Source organism: Diabrotica virgifera, chromosome 10 (assembly GCF_917563875.1).
Source record: "Diabrotica virgifera virgifera chromosome 10, PGI_DIABVI_V3a".
NCBI classification, from domain to species: domain Eukaryota; kingdom Metazoa; phylum Arthropoda; class Insecta; order Coleoptera; family Chrysomelidae; genus Diabrotica; species Diabrotica virgifera.
The window spans coordinates 129,409,340-129,427,243 of record NC_065452.1 but is presented as its reverse complement, the minus strand read 5'-3'; the positions used below and the strand labels follow the sequence as shown (position 1 = coordinate 129,427,243).

General features: G+C 32.1%; 1 protein-coding gene across 4 annotated transcripts in view; it reads left to right on the top strand.

Annotated features, from left to right (window-relative positions):
* LOC114338954 (actin depolymerising venom protein gelsolin 1) overlaps window positions 1-17,904 on the top strand; it is a 175,572-nt gene that overhangs the window by 48,105 nt on the left and 109,563 nt on the right. Inside the window, exon 1 of one of the 4 annotated variants that reach the window (XM_028289577.2) lies at window positions 10,208-10,344. The exons of 2 other annotated variants lie outside the window; for them this stretch is intronic. The gene's annotated coding sequence lies outside the window, so the exon portion shown is untranslated. Of the gene's footprint in view, window positions 1-10,207; window positions 10,521-17,904 lie in introns of those variants that run through there. One more of the 4 variants, XM_050663652.1, reaches the window with a different exon arrangement.

Genomic DNA, 17,904 nt, shown 5'->3' with positions numbered 1-17,904 from the left:
GCAGTAGCTCCCCCTTCACTTACCATGACTAGTCACCATTTGAACTACATTTTTAAAAATTCGGGTAAAATATCACATTTTCGAATATCTAAAAAGATGTTTTCTACGGCCAATATTTTTAAAGTTATTCTAAATGTTTATAAACTAGAATTTTTTACTATATTAGATAATTTTTTATCTTTTATTAATACATTTTGATAGTATCACTTTTCTAATTTCATTTGGTATACGCAGAATTGTCCTATCTTCATTATTTTCTGTCATTTGTTATTGCAAAACAAAGGTCTCTGGGATAAACAAATAGAATAACTTTTAAACTGATTAATGGATCTGTCTCAAATTTTGAGGGTTTTTTTATGTACCCCAATACCCAACTTTGAGTGAAACACTACAGTTCTAAGTTAGTTTTAGTAAAAGTTATTAATAAAAATAACGATTTTCAGTTATTTTGCAGTTTACGAAGCAACAAATTAACTTTTTGACTTTCAAAAATCGTTCTAAAAAAATAAATTTAATTTTATTTCAAATATTTAGCTTTTTAATTGAGTGCAAAAAATGGAAAAAATCGCGTTGATTGCACTAAATTGTTAATAATTAAAAAACGTACGCGAACTCTAGGCAGGAAACATGTAGGTTTCGTCCTATGGGTCAAAAGTCAACAATAACTAAAAAAGTTTGAAAATCCCAACTCTAACTCGATGTCCTACTGTAGACAAGTCAAATCTTTAGTTTCTGCAAAATGTGCAATATTGAAGTGTTCAATGGCCCACCGCCTGTGCACAGCTGCCGTCGGCTTAATAATCACTAAATTTATGACTTCCGTCCTTTTTTAATGAATAGTGTTAAGATAACAGAATGCTATGTTTGTTTTATTTTTGTTATGAATGCAATTTGTTTTATTCTATTTAGAAATGAATTCCCACTTCTATTTCATTGATGGATAAACATACATACTTGTTATTCGATTTTAATTTTTATATACAAATATTTTTTGTACAGTATTTTTGCCGCCCTCTTACAATTTGCCGCCCTAGGCAACTGCCTATATTGCCTAATGGATAAAGCAGCCCTGTACCTCATAACGCCATTTTAGTGTACAATACTACATTGATATAAGTTATTGTACTTGTTATCAAATTAACTCATAGAATATGTAATTCTGATTGTTAATAAATGCTTACAAAAAAAAAATACTAAGAAATGAAAAATATGAATTGATGCGATTAGTTATACCTACAAGGGAAAGTGGAAGGAAAAAGAGGACCGGGGAGACGAACGTCCTGGTTGAAAAATTTAAAGCATTGGAGTGGAAAAGTAACAAGAGAACTCTTCAGAACAGCTGCAGACAGAGTAAAATGGGCCATGATGATCGCCAATGTCCTTAAAGGACGAGGATATGATGATATGAAAAAGAAAGATTAATTGAAATTTCTTGAAACTTTTATGGCTAAATATTTGCGATATTTTCACCACTCTCGCGCGAAATTAAAGTTTTTTGTGCATTTTTTAATTGTTAATTAATTTTTAAAAATTCGACTTTTGAAGCTATTTTTCAATAATTTAGCAAGAAATTAACAAAAATAACTTTACAAATTTTTACTTTAAAGTATTTTCTATGCTTTTTCTCTAAAATTGTGTTACTTTTCCTTATAGTCCAGGGCGCATATGTTTTGAGATGGACGTTGAGAGGTGACTCAAATTTTTTTGCAGAAATTTCTTGAAAATTACTCAAATAATAATATTTGAGTTATCCTCCTACTCAAAATGGTCCGGAACATTGTTTAAATAATCAAAATGTCAAAATATGAAGGAAAAAGTCGATTTTTTTATTTGTTTTTTGATTATAACTTTAAAACTATTCATTTCTGAGAAAAGTTCTACTGACATAAAAGTTGCGTAATTAAATTTCCTACAATACAGAATTGGTTAAAAATTTAAAAAATAGTCACCCTTGCTGCAAAATAGCAATCATTGCGAAATAAACCATACAAAAACAAGAATTCACATTTTACGTTTTTCCACCATTTCTGCTACACTTAGGACTTTCATATTTTACCCAAAAAAACTTTATTATATAGTAAAATAGCACTGTAAATTTCGTTAGGATCGGTTTAACATATTTTGCAAAATAAATTTTGCAATCCAGCTTTCGCAAAAAAAATTCATTTTTTTTAATGTTGCAGGACTGAAAATAAAGCAGATAGCAAGTTGAATTTTTTTTGCTTATAAAAGTGTACTGTATCTTTCATTTGCAATTTGCAAAATTAAAATCGATTAATTACTAAGCGTCACGAATTTTTTTAAATAAACATTAATTTTTGGTGCTACGCGCAGGACAGAGGTGTCGATTCACACAAGTTGATTTTCACCAAAATTTCTTCCAATCTTTATCTAATATAATATTTTCTTACTCTATATTTTGTTGTATTTTAATATTTTAATTCCACAAAAATCAAACTAATTTTATTATTGTTTGTGAAATATTGTTTAAACAATTGTATATGTTTAAAAATAATAAACTTTTATTTTCTAAGTTAAAATATATGAGCAAAGAAAGTTTTTGCTAAAAAAAGTGTTATTTCAAAGGATAGAGTATGTGTTTTTATTTTGCAATAAACAAATTTATTTATTTATATCGAAATGTAATAAAAATTAAAATGTATCAATCATTATCAAAGGTCATTGGAATGCCCAATCAGAGCAAACTATCCACTGTCCTGCGCGTAGCACCAATAATTATTGTTTATTTAAAAAAAAATTCTGACGCCGTGGTAGTTAATCGATTTTAATTTTGCAAATTGCAAATGAAAGGTTCAGTACACTTCTATACGCAAAAACAATTCAACTTGCTATCTGCTTTATGTTCAGTCCTGTAACATTTTGAAAAAATGATTTTTTTTTGCGAAAGCTGGATTGCAAAGATTATTTTGCAAAATCTATTAAACCGATCCTAATGAAATTTACAATGCTATTTTACTATATAATAAAGTTTTTCTGGGTAAAATATGAAAGTCCTAAGTGTAGCAGAATTGGTTGAAAAACGTAAAATGAAAATACTTGTTTTTGTATGTTTTTTTCGCAATTATTGCTATTTTGCAACAAGGGTGACTATTTTTTAAATTTTTAACCAATTCTATATTGTAGGAAATTTAATTGCGCAACTTTTATGTCAGTACAACTTTTCTCGGAAATGAATATTTTTAAAGTTATAATCAAAAAACGAAGAAAAAAATCGAAATTTTCCTTTATTTTTTGACATTTTGATTATTTAAACAATGTTCCGAGCCTTTTTGAGAGGGAGGATATCTCAAATGTTATGAGTTATTTTCAAGCAATTTCTGCAAAAAAATTTGAGTCACCTCTCAACGTCCAAATGTACTAATATTTTTACAGATGCGCCCTGGTCTATTATAATTTACCGGTCTTCACTTCACCGTATTTAAAATGAATAAGCGATCTTACATTGTTTATATATTGTTTATAATTAAAACATGACGTTTAATCTTTTGCATATTTTGTTTATTGCGTATTTTTATCACCAAATAATGTATCAAGAACAGTTGTACAATACCTGTATCACAGACTGTCACGAAAAAGGCTTTTATTTAGTTAATTTCTTTGGTCTATAGCTGTCACTCGTGTCAATCAAAAAGCACTACAACTACCTACTTAATAATTCAATCGTAACTACAAGTTTTACGAATTGGAGATAGTACACAAACACAATACACAAAACTATTTAAAATTTATCCGCACGTTAGGTCCTAGCAAAGGATTTCCTAAATAGTCAATAGGCTTAATAAACATACTATGAAGCAGCCAACTGTAGTACCTAAGTGGTTAACTTGCAACACTAAATCAATTTCTCAATTTCCTTCCCCCTGTTAAGAAGACCTGTATGCAGTTACGACCTTTGACCACTTTGTGCGAATAAAAGTCAACTTAATAATGTTTAAGCCGGTAATAATATTCAATATTATACAGGGTGTAACAAAAATACCAGAAAATTATACCAGAATCTTCCTGCATAGATCACATTAATACAGTGAGGGTAATAATGGAACAATCGGTTGAATGGAACACACCTCTATACATGGTCTTTGTCGATTTCGAACGTGCCTTTGACAGCCTGTCTCATGCTGCTCTATGGAAAATTTTAGAGCTAAGAAACATTCCTCATAAAATAATTTCCATTATAAAGTCACTGTACACTGAGGCGACGTGCAGCGTGACACACAATGGGGTCAACAGTGACGAATTTGACGTACTTACTGGAGTCAGACAGGGATGTGTGCTTTCTCCGTTTCTGTTTAACATAGCTCTGGACTATGTTCTCTCCAAACTAGACTTCGACACAAAAGGGATACAATGGACGTTAACCACACGCCTAAGTGATCTGGAATACGCCGACGATATCTGCCTGTTAGGACAAAGGTTCCAGGATGTGGCCGACCAATTGAAAACACTATCCACTGAGGCCAATAAAATAGGTTTAAAAATCAATATTGGTAAAACCAAGTCGATGAGAATAAATGCAAGGAACAACACGCTATTTAATATCGACAACAAGCAGATTGAAAATGTGGAGAACTTCACGTACCTTGGAAGTGTCATAACAGAAAGCGGAGGTAGAGAAGACGATATTCGTATGAGGATACGAAAAGCTCAACAAGCTTTCAGCATGCTTAACCCTGTTTGGAGGTCTGGAGAATATACTACAAGGACAAAGATCCGAATATCCCAGTCAAATGTTATGTCTGTTCTACTCTATGGATGTGAAACCTGGAAAGTGACAAAATACCTTATAGACAAATTGCAGGTCTTTGTTAACAAATGTCTACGAAGAATTGTTCGTATTTTCTGGCCAAACACCATCAGAAACGAAGATCTGCTACACCTGACCCAACAAAAGAGGGTAGAAAATGAAATAAAATACAGAAAGTGGGGGTGGATAGGTCACACACTCCGAAAAGATAGTTCCAGTATTGCAAAAAATGCCCTAGAGTGGAATCCCCAAGGAAAGAGAAAAAGAGGTCGCCCAGCACAAACTTGGAGAAGATCCATCATGGACGAGATAAGAAGTCAAGGAAAGTCTTGGAATGAGGTGAAGGCCCTAGCGCAAAATAGAACCCGATGGCGCGTTTTCACTGAAGCTCTATGGTCCACTTAGGAGTTCAAGAACATTATATATATATATATATATATATATATATATATATATATATATATATATATATATATATATATATATATATAACAAAAATACAGGTCATAAATTTAATCGCATATTCTGGGACCAAAAATAGTTCGATTGAACCTAACTTAACTTAGTACAAATGTGCACGTAAAAATAGTTACAGCCCTTTGAAGTTACAAAATGAAATTCGATTTTTTCCAATATATCGAAAACTATTAGAGATTTTTTATTGAAAATGGACATGTGGTATTCTTATGGCAGTAGTATCTTAAGAAAAAATTATAGTGAAATTTGGACACTCCATAAAAATATTTATGGGGGTTTTGTTCCTTTAAACCACCCCAAACTTTTGTGTACGTTCCAATTTAATTATTATTGTAGTACCATTAGTTAAAGACAATGTTTTAAAAACTTTTTGCCTCTCAGTACTTTTTCGAAAAATCAGTTTATATGGAGATATTTTGAATATTTGTCATCCACCCCATATGTGTATATGGTTACCTAAGTACGATTATGGAGACTTAGTATTAATATGAACATTTATTTATGATTTACATTTTTATGTATATTTTGAACCATATTAAAAAAGAAGCCACATCTCGATAAAAGATGCCTTATCGGAAAAATACAAAGAGGCAAAAAAGTTTTAAAAACACTGTGTTAACTAATGGTATCGCAGTAATAGTTTAATTGGAACGTACACAAACATTTGGGGGGTTTAAAGGAACAAAACCCCCGTAAAATTTGTATGTAAACATATTAATATAGAAGCTGCAACTCGATAAAAACTGCTTTATCGAAAAAATACTAGGAGGCAAAAAAGTTTTAAAAATATTTAGTTCAACTAATGGTACCACAAAAATAATTTAATTGGAACGTACACAAAAGTTTGGGGGGTTTAAGGGAACAGAACACCCATAAAATTTTTATGGGGTGCATAAATTTAACTATAATTTTTATTTAAGATGTTCCTGCCATAAGAATGCCACATGTCCATTTTCAATTAAACATCTGAAATAGTTTTCGAAATATTCGAAAAAATCGATTTTCATTTTGTAACTTCAAAGGGCTGTAACTTTTTGTATGTGCATATTTGTACTATGGTAAGTTGGGTTCATTCGAACTATTTTTGGTCCCAGAATATGTGATTTAATTTATGACCTGTATTTTTGTTACACCCTGTATAATTCGATCATTTTCACGTGCTTAATATTTAATCTTGTGTTGGTTTTCGTTGTGTATTTGACCTTTTTTTTAATATATCAGTTGAGGGGTAGAACGTGAGTAGAAGTTACCAATAATGAGTTATATACCTGGAAAATGAATGGTTGCAATAGTTTTCAATCAAGAAACCCCAAGCGCCTATTTAATAACAGGTACGAAATTCACTTTGAAATGGGGAGGGAAGGGAACTTATGATTGTATAGGTTCTAGTGTGTGTTCGTCATTGTTATAATAATTTGAGCTTCACAATTTTATTCCAAGTACAAGCATAGTGAGTATTTTTATTTATTTTATTAGATTTAATGTGAATGACTACTACTAGTGGAACTAGTGGAAAAGTACATTTACTTGGGCCATGAAATTAGAATTGGCAGAGATTACCAAATATTCTAAATAAAAAGAAGATTAACTCTTGCTTGGGCAGCCTACGTGGCTCTGAGAGACATATTCAGTGTTCCCAGATGACTTTTTTGATGATCAGTAGGTGTCGCTTCAAAAGATCAGTAGATTTCAGTAGTATCAAGTCGTCTCAAAAATATATCAGTTTGTTTATACATAGACAACTAGACGTCGCCCCGAAAAATCAGTAGAATTAGGGGGGAAGGCAACCAGATGCCTCAAAAAATCGGTGGATTCAGCCAATTTTTGGTTAAATTTACCGAATCCCTCTATTAAAATACGATGATTTTGAGTATTTTAGTAATTTTTAGTATTTCAGTAGGTTTAAGGATGCCATCAGTAGATCAGTAGACGAGGATCTAGATCAGTAGGTCTACTGATTTTTCAGTAGGTCTGGGAACACTGGACATATTTAGTAGCAGTATACCGATCGGTTTGAAAAGACAAGACAGAGACACTGACTAACCAAGGCAACAGCGTCGAAAATGCGGGTTGCTCAAGGGCGTAAGGAAAGATCCATGCTGGGTGTAACCCTACGGGATAAAATAAGAAATGAAGATCTCAGACAAAGAATCAGTATCGCAGATGTTATAGAACGTATCACCAGACTCAAATGGAACTGGGCAGGACACGTCGCCAGGCTGAAAGATTCAAGATGGACACGAAATCTGATGGAATGGAGACCAAGAGAATATAAACGCAGTAGAGGAAGACCGCCTACACGATGAACAGATGATATCAGGCGGATTAGTAAAAACTGGCAACAATCAGCACAAAACCGTGAAGTTTGGAAACAATTGGGGAGACCTATGTCCAGCAGTGGACGTGAATTGGTTGGATGATGATGATGATGAATACTATTAGCGTTATATAATATCCTTGTCTCAAACCTTTATTCACTAAGAATTCTTCCATGATATATTTTTATTCTAGTATCTTCATCTACAGTCTACACCATCCTTCCATCTAAGTTTTCTCATACTTCCATCTTCTAGCATCTTCGTCTACATCATCCTTCCATCTAGTTTTGGTCTACTTCTCTGTCTACTTCCCCCAGGTTTCGACATAAGCATTCGTCTAGGAGGATTGTTCTACTTTGATCTTGCTAGATATCCTGCCCATCTTAGTCTTCGTATTTTTATTGAGATATACCACATGTTCCACGCTCTCAGTTCTGAGACTTTACAGCCACCTTTATTTTATATCTTCTTTTTTTAATCTCATTCTTTTTGCGAGCAATGCTAATTGCTAATCATCATTATCATTCTCTTTGCCTATATCCCTTTGCGGGGTCTGCTTCCCTAATTACATTTTCCATAAGTTTTTATCTTGGGCCATACCGATCTCAACCCCCTTTACCGACATGTCTTGCCTAAGCGTTTCCCCAGGTCTTCTTTGGTCTTCCTCTCCTATTCTTTCTAGAAACATTGTCGTATTGGGTGATTAGCTTCTCAACTTTGAACATGAGCAAACCATCTTAACCAACGCTATCTTATTTTGGCATCAATTGGTGCCACCACTAGACTTCTCCTAATATCTTCATTCTTAATTTTATCCTTTTTTATCACTCCAATCATTCATCTAAGCCTTCTCATTTCCGCTACGTGTATTCGTTGTTCCTCTTTCTTTTTAATTGCCCAACATTCAGTTCCGTACATTTGAACTGGTCTTATGACTGTTTTATATAATTTTTCCTTCAGTCTCATTGGAATTTTTTTGTCACACAGTGAGCCATTCTCTTCCTTCCACTTCATCAATCCAACCCTAATTCTACTGCATGCTTCTTTATCTATTTCCCCATTACTCTGTAGTACCGACCCTAGGTACTTAAAATTATTACTTTTCACAATCATTTCACCATCCAAAGATATAATTTTATTTGTAGTAATAACTTCATTTTTAAAAGAACATTCCAAAAACTCTGTTTTTGTCCCGCTAAGTTTTAAACCTTTTTCCTCAAGAGCTTGTCTCCACTGTTTCAGTTTTTATTCTAAATCTTTCACTATCTCCTATTAACACTGCACCATCAGTATACATTAACCTCCAGGAAATGATAAGTTTTCCTGTTATCTGATCCAACACTAATGAGATTAAATATTATTAAATAAGCGCCGAGCCTTGATGCAATCCTACTTTCACATGAAATTGATCAGTCTGTCCCACACCAGTCCTAATACTCCCTCATACATTCTCTCACAATCTTTACCGCCCAGCAAAGAATCTTTCGAGGAACTCTATCATATGCTTTCTCAAGATCAATGGATACCAAATGAGCGTTTGTTTCTTTATTCTTGTATTTCTCCATCAACTGTTGTGGTTGTAGTTCTGCCTTGCATAAAGCTAAACTGATTATCTGATATTTCGTTTTCTTTACGTATCCGTCTATCAATTATTACTCTCTCCCATATTTTCATGGTGTGACTAAGAAGTTTTATGATCCTGTTTTGTGTATATTGTTGTATATATCCTTTTTTTTAAAGATACTAATATACCTACTGCTTCTTCATTTATCTGCCATTTGTCCCACTTACATAATTCTATTAAACAAACATGTTAGCTAATTTGTTCCTGTCTCTTCCACACTTTCACAAGAGTATCATCTGGTCCAACTGCTATGTTTTGAACTTCTTGAACCACTTCCTCGTTTGTTATTTTGGTGACCATAGCTGTTACTGCCTCCGTTAATTCAACTGTTTTTCTGTCAAATTCTTCGTTTAATAAACTGTCAAAGTACTCTTTTCATCTCTTTTTCACATTATTTTCGTGAAATAGTATTTAATTTGTCAGGACATTTGCTTGCCAGTGTTTATACAATTTTCTCTTCTCTTTTATTGTTTCTTGAACTTGGTTTGACCATCACCAGATCTCTTTATTTTCAAACTTCTTTCCTGGCGATTCTTTTACATTCCGACACATTTTTTTACTATTTTTGCCCTGAATTGGCCTTCTTTCTTATCTTTTAACATCCACCACCTGATTTGTTGTGGTACTCTCTGATATTTTGGTTTAGTTTCGCTTCTTACTTCATTGTCCAGCACAAGCAAGTGATGTTGTTGGCTTACTTTCTCATTTCTCACTAAGTATTACGTCAGTAAACAATAATATTATGTCAGCAAAATAAAGATTGTTTTTGTTTTGAATCCCTTCTGCTTCTGATCCCGACAACGACAACACAAACTTCTAAAAACTGTTAATATTTTTAAATCAAAACATAAAACCAAACAAAAATCGGTAAATTCGAGATTCCCAAAATTCTCGTTAATCCATCCAGAGCAATTCCAGGAAAAATTGGGCCCATTAAGTATTTATTATTCACGGCAAAAAACAATGTTAGTAAAAATTATCTATCCAAAACACGATTTTCTGATTAATCTAATTTTTCTCAAGACAAGTGATATCATATACACTGTGATGACCTCCTGTTATAGAGGTCACTGTTATAAGACTAGGTTTATATGTTGATTCCAAGTCAGTAATAAGTGGACAATTACATTAAAAGGTGTTTTTCAAAGCTCTCAAATTCAGTAAGTAATTCTTTTAGTTTTATATTGCTACTTGAAGAAAAACTCCTCAAGATCCAAACGCAACATAGAAAAAATATACTTAAAGTCTTTTCGTCTTTTCCAAACTATTATTTTTGCGACTGTTATTATTGTAAAACTGAAGACCTTGAATTTGGTAAAACATTTTTAGATTTGATGTAAGTATATTAGTAAGATACAAGGTTTGTCAGTAAGTGCATGGTTTGACAACTCAAGTTTTTTCGACTTACATTTTATTTTTCTATATATTCTGCATCCCTCTTCTTCAATGATATTTTAAATTAGAAAATCACATAGGTCGATTAATCGTACTTCTTATATTCTTTCCACCTGCTTTTAACATTTTTTTCTTTGTGCTTTTATGGTTATATAGTTTAGATTCATTATGCCTTGTTCAGGCACGTAGCCAAGGGAGGGGTCCATGGGGTGTGGACCTCTCCATAAACTACCTCGACTTTTGTACCACATTTTTAAAAAAGTGGACGTAATTATTATTATTTTTTACTAGGATTATTTCTGTTTTTATTCAGTGTACGGATCAACTTAAATCCAATTTAAAAATCAGATTTAGCAAAAACGAAAATATTCTATCAGAATTTCAAATTCTTTTACCTGCATTTGCCTCTACAGAAAAAGCAAAATTGCTAGAAAATTTGGCTGCCTATTACTCCCGCGACACTTCCCTTGCAGCAATAAAAGCTGAATATGAATATGTTATGGTGTAACTGTAATACAATATAATCTTTGGAACCAAATACCGAAGTTCTCCACGTAATGAAACATTGTAATTAAGATTTTGTTCTCTAAACATTTACAAATTCCTTACAATTTTGGCAACTATACCTATACCTGTCTATTGACTATACCTGTCATAACGGTCAGTGTAGAACCTTCGTTCTCAACAATGAAGTGAGTAAAAACTTTACCCAGAAACAAGATGGGAAACGAAAGACTCAGTTTATTGGCTCTTTGTTCCGTTCATTGGAACGTCGAAAGCCAGATATATAGATATCAAATCATCATCACAGTTGTCATAGAGCGAATAGCATAGCTGAGGTGGAATTGGGCGGGTCATGTAGCCAGAATGGAGAACGGTGGTGGACCCAAAAAATTAGTGTGGAGACCACGAACGGACAGAAGAAGTAGAGGTAGACCACCTACACGATGGACAGACAACGTCAAAAGAGTTGCTGGGAATTGGTTGCTGGAAGCCCAAGATCGACAGAACTGAAAGATATTAGAGGAGGCCTATGTTCAACTTTGAATGCAGAAGGCTGGATGATGATTATATATCAAATAACCCAAAATTATTCAGTAGACAGCTGAATAGAAGACCAGGTGTACTCTTTCTTTTCTAAGGAATTCTATATTTCGTTAGTAGTCACTACAACATCATCAGGGAAGCTAAAATGATATTAAAGATACAATGGTGAAATTAGCTATTAAAAACAACTTACTTTCCTAGGGTGAGATTGTCGTCATATAAATTTTATATCTTAGTAAAGTAGTAAACACTTGCAGGGCCCCCGTAAGGGCTACTGGCGCCTGTGTGCAAAAAAGATTTTGGCGCCCTTTAAGGCATTTTGGATTATGTTTTTTAATTATTTTTTGAAGATAGATAGATAGGTGCTTGAAATAAGGCAAAAAACTGAACTTTAGATGTCATATTAGACTAAAATATCAAAATGAAGCAATAATGTCATAACAAAATAAATTTAAATAAATTCTTGTTCACACCCATTTTAAAGCATTTACTTAACTAATGGGCTACAGACAAATTATTCATAAAATACTATAGTTCGTCCCGCCTTGACTTTACAATATAGGGAACATAGGCAATACAGTCGCTATAAGAGTTTTTAGCGCGGTGATGCCGATTTTATCAAAAAGAATTTGTAATCGAACATTAGAGAGATTAAATTAAAACTGTTTTAGAAAGACAATCTACAATTTTAGGATTCGTATGCGTTTAAGTTTATTTGATAAACTATAGTTATGACGCATATGAATCCTAAAAGTGTAGATTGCCTTTCTAAAACAGTTTTAATTTAATCTCTCTAATGTTCGATTACAAATTATTTTTGATAAAATCGGCATCACCGCGCTAAAAACTCTCATAAGGACTGCATTACCTATGTTCCATATACTGTAAAGTCAAGGTGAGACGGACTATAGAATATAACCTAGAACTAAAAATCACATCTATTTTTATAACAAAAATATTGCCTAATATATACATATAAGTATTAGACGAAGTAGTTTTCAATCCTAATAGTAAATTATTAATATTGAAAATATTAAAAATCTTTTAGTAATATTTTTAATATTTTCAATATTAATAATTTACTATTAGGATTGAAAACTACTTCGTCTTTCAATGCCAGATGGCGCTAGCCACCTACTATCATCATTTCAGTTGCAATGGGTGGGAAAACCTCTCGATGCGAATCAGTTAAAATATGGAGAACAGTGCCTACGTTCTTTCCGATGAAGGCTCCAATAAGAGCCGAAAATCGCGATTCAAGGGACTGGACTGCACTCCGTATTCTAATTGAAAAGTAAGATTGTTTTGCCTTCGCATTGCAACTGAATAAAAATGGTATACATTTTAATTTTTATTATACAGGGTGTTTCATTGGGAAACGGAAATACTTTAATTGTGAATAGAGGTCACCAAGGCGGTTCTTGGTATACTACATTTTTTGCCCTACTGACTTTTATAACCGAGTTACAGGGTGTTTTATCGATTTTACCAATTTCTTTGCTAAGCCATAACTTTAGAACCACCCTGTATATTTTTTTGATATTTGGTACACATGTGTCTCATCCAAAACCCAAACGACCGACATACTAATCATAAGAAAAATCCAGGTCCGGAATAACAAAAAATTATAAAGTAATTGTGACCTTAAAACAACACCCTGTATATTGAAATTCTGAAAATCGGTTTGCATATCTGAAAAGAGCACAAAAAATTAAATCTAATCGTCGGCTTCAATTTTTTGGCCAGACAATTTTAGGACCTTAATTTTAAAATTATATTGAATTTTTTAAGAACTCTGACATTAAAAAGAAGGTATTATTAACTTTTAATTATAAATTATTAAAGCTATTGAATAAATACTTATTTTAAAATTAATCAATACTTATTTACCACATTGGAACGACCCAATTATTAATCACAAGAAAAATCCAGGTCCGGATTAACAAAACAATATAAAGTAATTGTAACCTTGAAACAACACCCTGTATATTAAAATTTTCAAAATTTGTTTGCACATTTGAAAAGACCACAAAAATCTGAGTTTATCGGTTTGCTTTAATTTTTCGTGAAGGAAATTTAATGACTTTAATTTTGAAATTAAATATATTGATCATTTTAAGAACACTGAAATTAAAAAGCAGATTTTTAAAAAGTGCTTAAAGCACTTTTAACAATAAATTATTAAATTTATCCCCATTTTAAAAATAATCATTACTTCTTTACTACATTTGAATGACCCACTTACAAATCACAACAAAAATCCAGGTCCGGATTAACAAAACAATATAAAGTAATTGTAACCTTGAAACAACACCCTGTATATTGAAATTTTCAAAATCCGTTTATACATTGGTATAAAAAGAGCACAAAACCTAAGTTTATTCGTTAGCTTCAATTTTTTGGCCAGACAATTTAATGAATTTAATTTTGAAATTATGTCGAAATTTTTAAGAACTCTGGGAACTCATAATAAAAATTTCGATATAATTTCAAAAGTAATGTCATTAAATTGCCTGCACAAAAAATTAAAACGGCACATTAAACTTAGTTTTTCGTACTCTCTTCAGGTGTGCAAACGTATTTTAAAAATTTCAATATACAGGGTGTTTTTTCAAGGTCAGAATTACTTTGTATTTTGTTGTTAATACGGACCTGTATTTTCTTGTGATTAGTAAGTAAGTCCTTCTAATGCTGCAAACAATAACTGATTATTTTTAAAATTATTATTTATTCATTAACTTTAATGATTTATTAATAAAAGTGTTTTAAAAACCTGCTTATTAATTTCAGGGTTCTTAAAAATTTGAATATATTTATTTCAAAATTAAAGTTAATAAATTTGTGCAGAAAAAATCAAAGTGAATCTATAAACTCGGATTTTTGTGGTCTTTTCAGACGTGCAAACAATTTTTGAAAATGTCAATATACAGGGTGTTGTTTCAAGGTTACAATTACTTTATGTTTTTTTGTTAATCCGGACCTGGATTTTTCTTCTGATTAATAATTGGGTCTTTCCAATGTGGTAAATAAATATGGATTTATTTTAAAATGAGTATTTATGCAATAAATTTAATAATTTATAATTAAAAGTTAATAATACCTGCTTTTTAGCGTGGAGTTCTTAAAAAAATTCAATATAATTTCAAAATTAAAGTCAAAAAATTGTCTGGCCGAAAAATCGAAGCAAACTATTAGACTTAGTTTTTGTGCTCTTTGCAAATATGCAAACAGATTTTCAAAATTTCAATATACAGGGTGTTGTTTTAAGGTTACAATTATTTTATAATTTTTTGTTAATACGGACCTGGATTTTTCTTGTCATTAGTATGTCGATCGTTTGGGTTTTTAACGAGAGATATGTGTACCAAATATTAAAAAAATATACAGGGTGGTTTTAAAGTTATGGCTTAGGAAAGAAATGAGCAAAATCGATAAAACACCCTGTAACTCGGATATAGGGCGTTAGGGCAAAAAATTTAGTATACCTAGAACCGCCTTGGTGACCTCTATTCACCATTAAAGTATTTCCGTTTCCCAATGAAACACCCTGTATAAGTATTACTTTCTAATTATACTTAGATATTTTAAAAAATATGCAGATACTTCTGATAAAAAATACCTAGGTAACTTCGTTACAAAGTTAAAAATGATAGAGGTACAATAATGAAAAATAAAAATTGTATTGTAGTAGCGGTATTTTCCTAGACTTTGCTGTGGCAAATTCATTAATTACATCGCTAAAATTTATACTTAACAAACATTTCTTGTTCAATTGCTAATATTGCTCCCAGATAATCTTTTTTGACGCATTGTCGATCTTAAATAATTTTTAATGATTTTTTTTGAAAAAAAAAATAACTTTTCGCACGAAATCAGGGCATAGCTATAATTAATAGTAGGTACCTATTAGATATTTCTTATCTACAGTTTTGTCTACGGAGTATGTATTTGTTATTTTTATAGTGGCATTTATATTTTATATTTCGAAAGACTTGAAAGACTAATGTCGTCCAAACAAAGTAAAACTGAACTATTTAATTTCTCAACTTTTATTTTAAAATTAATTTTTGTTTTTTTTTGCAAGTTTTTTTGCAGTTTTTGACCCTGGGTTTTGGCGCCCCTAAAGGACGGCGCCCGTGTGCATCGCACACTTTGCACATATGGTAGCGGGGGCCCTGAACACTTGTTATTACAATTTTTAAAATATTAAAATAGTTTTTTCAAATTTTGCATATGGATCTAAAATTTATTTTGAATATTTTTTTCAATACCTTCAATATTTTTCAATACCGGAATAAACCTAACAAAAAATTTGAATTGTATTTGGACCCCCCTCAAGAACTATTCCTGGCTACGTGCCTGGCCTTGTTTCTGACTGTTTATTTGTTGTCCTTCTCCATCATTCAACCAAGTTTACTTCTTCGTATGTAGCTTTTAACATTTTACTTTCCTTCTTCTGGTTCTTCCCCTTTATAAGCAATTCTGCTTGTTCATTAACGGATTCATATATCTATGGAATGTTGTCACTCCATCTTCTGCGCGGTAGGCCGATACTTCTTCTGCTGATTGGTGATTTATCTCTTGCTTTTTTGATCACACGTATCTCCCTCATTCTGCTTATGTGGTTATTCCATTCTCTTTTTCTATTTAGTGTCCATTCGTTTATACACTGTACGTTACATTGTCTTCTAATGTCTTCACTCCTCTTTCGATCTCTCAGCGTATTTCCTGTAATTCATCTCAATACAATTCATCTGCCGTTTCTAGTAGTTTGTGTGTTGTGTCTGTATCGGGTCTTGTTTCCGATGCATATGTCAATATTGGTCTTACAATAGCTTTATAAATTCTTGACTTCATCTCAGTGTTAATATGTCGGTTTCGCCAGGTTTGGCCATATAGTGTCATTAAGACATCCTGCCAATCTATTTGTTTTTTGTACTTGATTTCTCACTTCTTTGTCCAGGTCTCCGTAGGTTGACAATGTAATTCCAAGGTATTTTATATCCATTCCTTGTTTATGCTGATACCATAAATTTCTAATTTACATCTGACTGGTTCTTTACTGATTACTATTGTTTTAGTTTTTTGAGATGAAATTGGCATATTGAATTCTCTTGCTTTTATATCAAATCTGTGCAGGGGCGTAACAGAGGCCCCCGCAGCGTGAAGCTTGCGGGGGGCCCCAATCGCTTAGGGGCACCATCTTGTCATCTGATATTATGTAAAAATCTGTTATTGTTATATTATTTTACGTTGTGTGTTTAAAATTAAAAACGTAAATTTCTAAATAGACGTATTTGCCAAGTGAATCATCTCATAATATCTAGAAATTTAATCCCTTCCGGCCTACCGAAATTTTATGGTAACGACAATAAACTATAATGCTTTGTAGGTGACTATTGAAAGATTTGAGAATTGCAATTTGCCGAATTTTAGAACAATATTTCTAAATCTAGAAATGGGTTTTCTCTTCAATCTTTACCTACGTTTAGTATTTCAATACAATTATCCAGAGGAGTACAGAGGCCCCCGCAGCATGAAGCTTACGGGGGCCCCAATATGTCAAGGGCCACATCTTGTTGTCTAATATATGTAAAAATGTGTTGTTATATTATTTGCATACATACGTTTCTTAAGCAGTGCAGTATTGAAAATGAAGTATTCCATCCGAATTAATAAAATTGTAGATATATTCGCTGATAGTAGATAGTGCACGAAGAAAGTTGTTCATCTCATAGAATAATACTAATGTAATCATTTAGTAATTTTTGTTCTATTTTATTCTATACCAATAAAGATGAAAAATGTAAGTCGTCATAAACAATGCATGAATACACCAATAGCTCAGTAAATGACAGTTTTGGAGTGAAATTATTAGCGTCACGACGGACGTATTTGCTTGACAATTTGGATTTAGGTTCTAGTTACACTCCACTTCAAAGTTGGATTTATGCCGTTGGTTGCTTTTACTTCGGGGGGTGAGACCCCTCCTTGGAGTGAAAAACGTACGTTTAAAATAAGTCCGGAAATGTATAAATTGACTAATTATAAGCAACTTTTGTTCTTCTATAGAGTTTCTTTATCTATGCTAATACTTTTCAAGTCAGGTGCCAGTGAAAATGTTAATTTTCAAAAAAAAACAACGTTTTCAGACGGGTTTTCGCAAATAACTCAAAAATAAGTATTTATCGAATTAAATATTGGATATCGAAATAATATTTGTAGCAAAAATGTAGATTATAAGATACAGAAAACGGTGTACTTATTGATAAAAATGG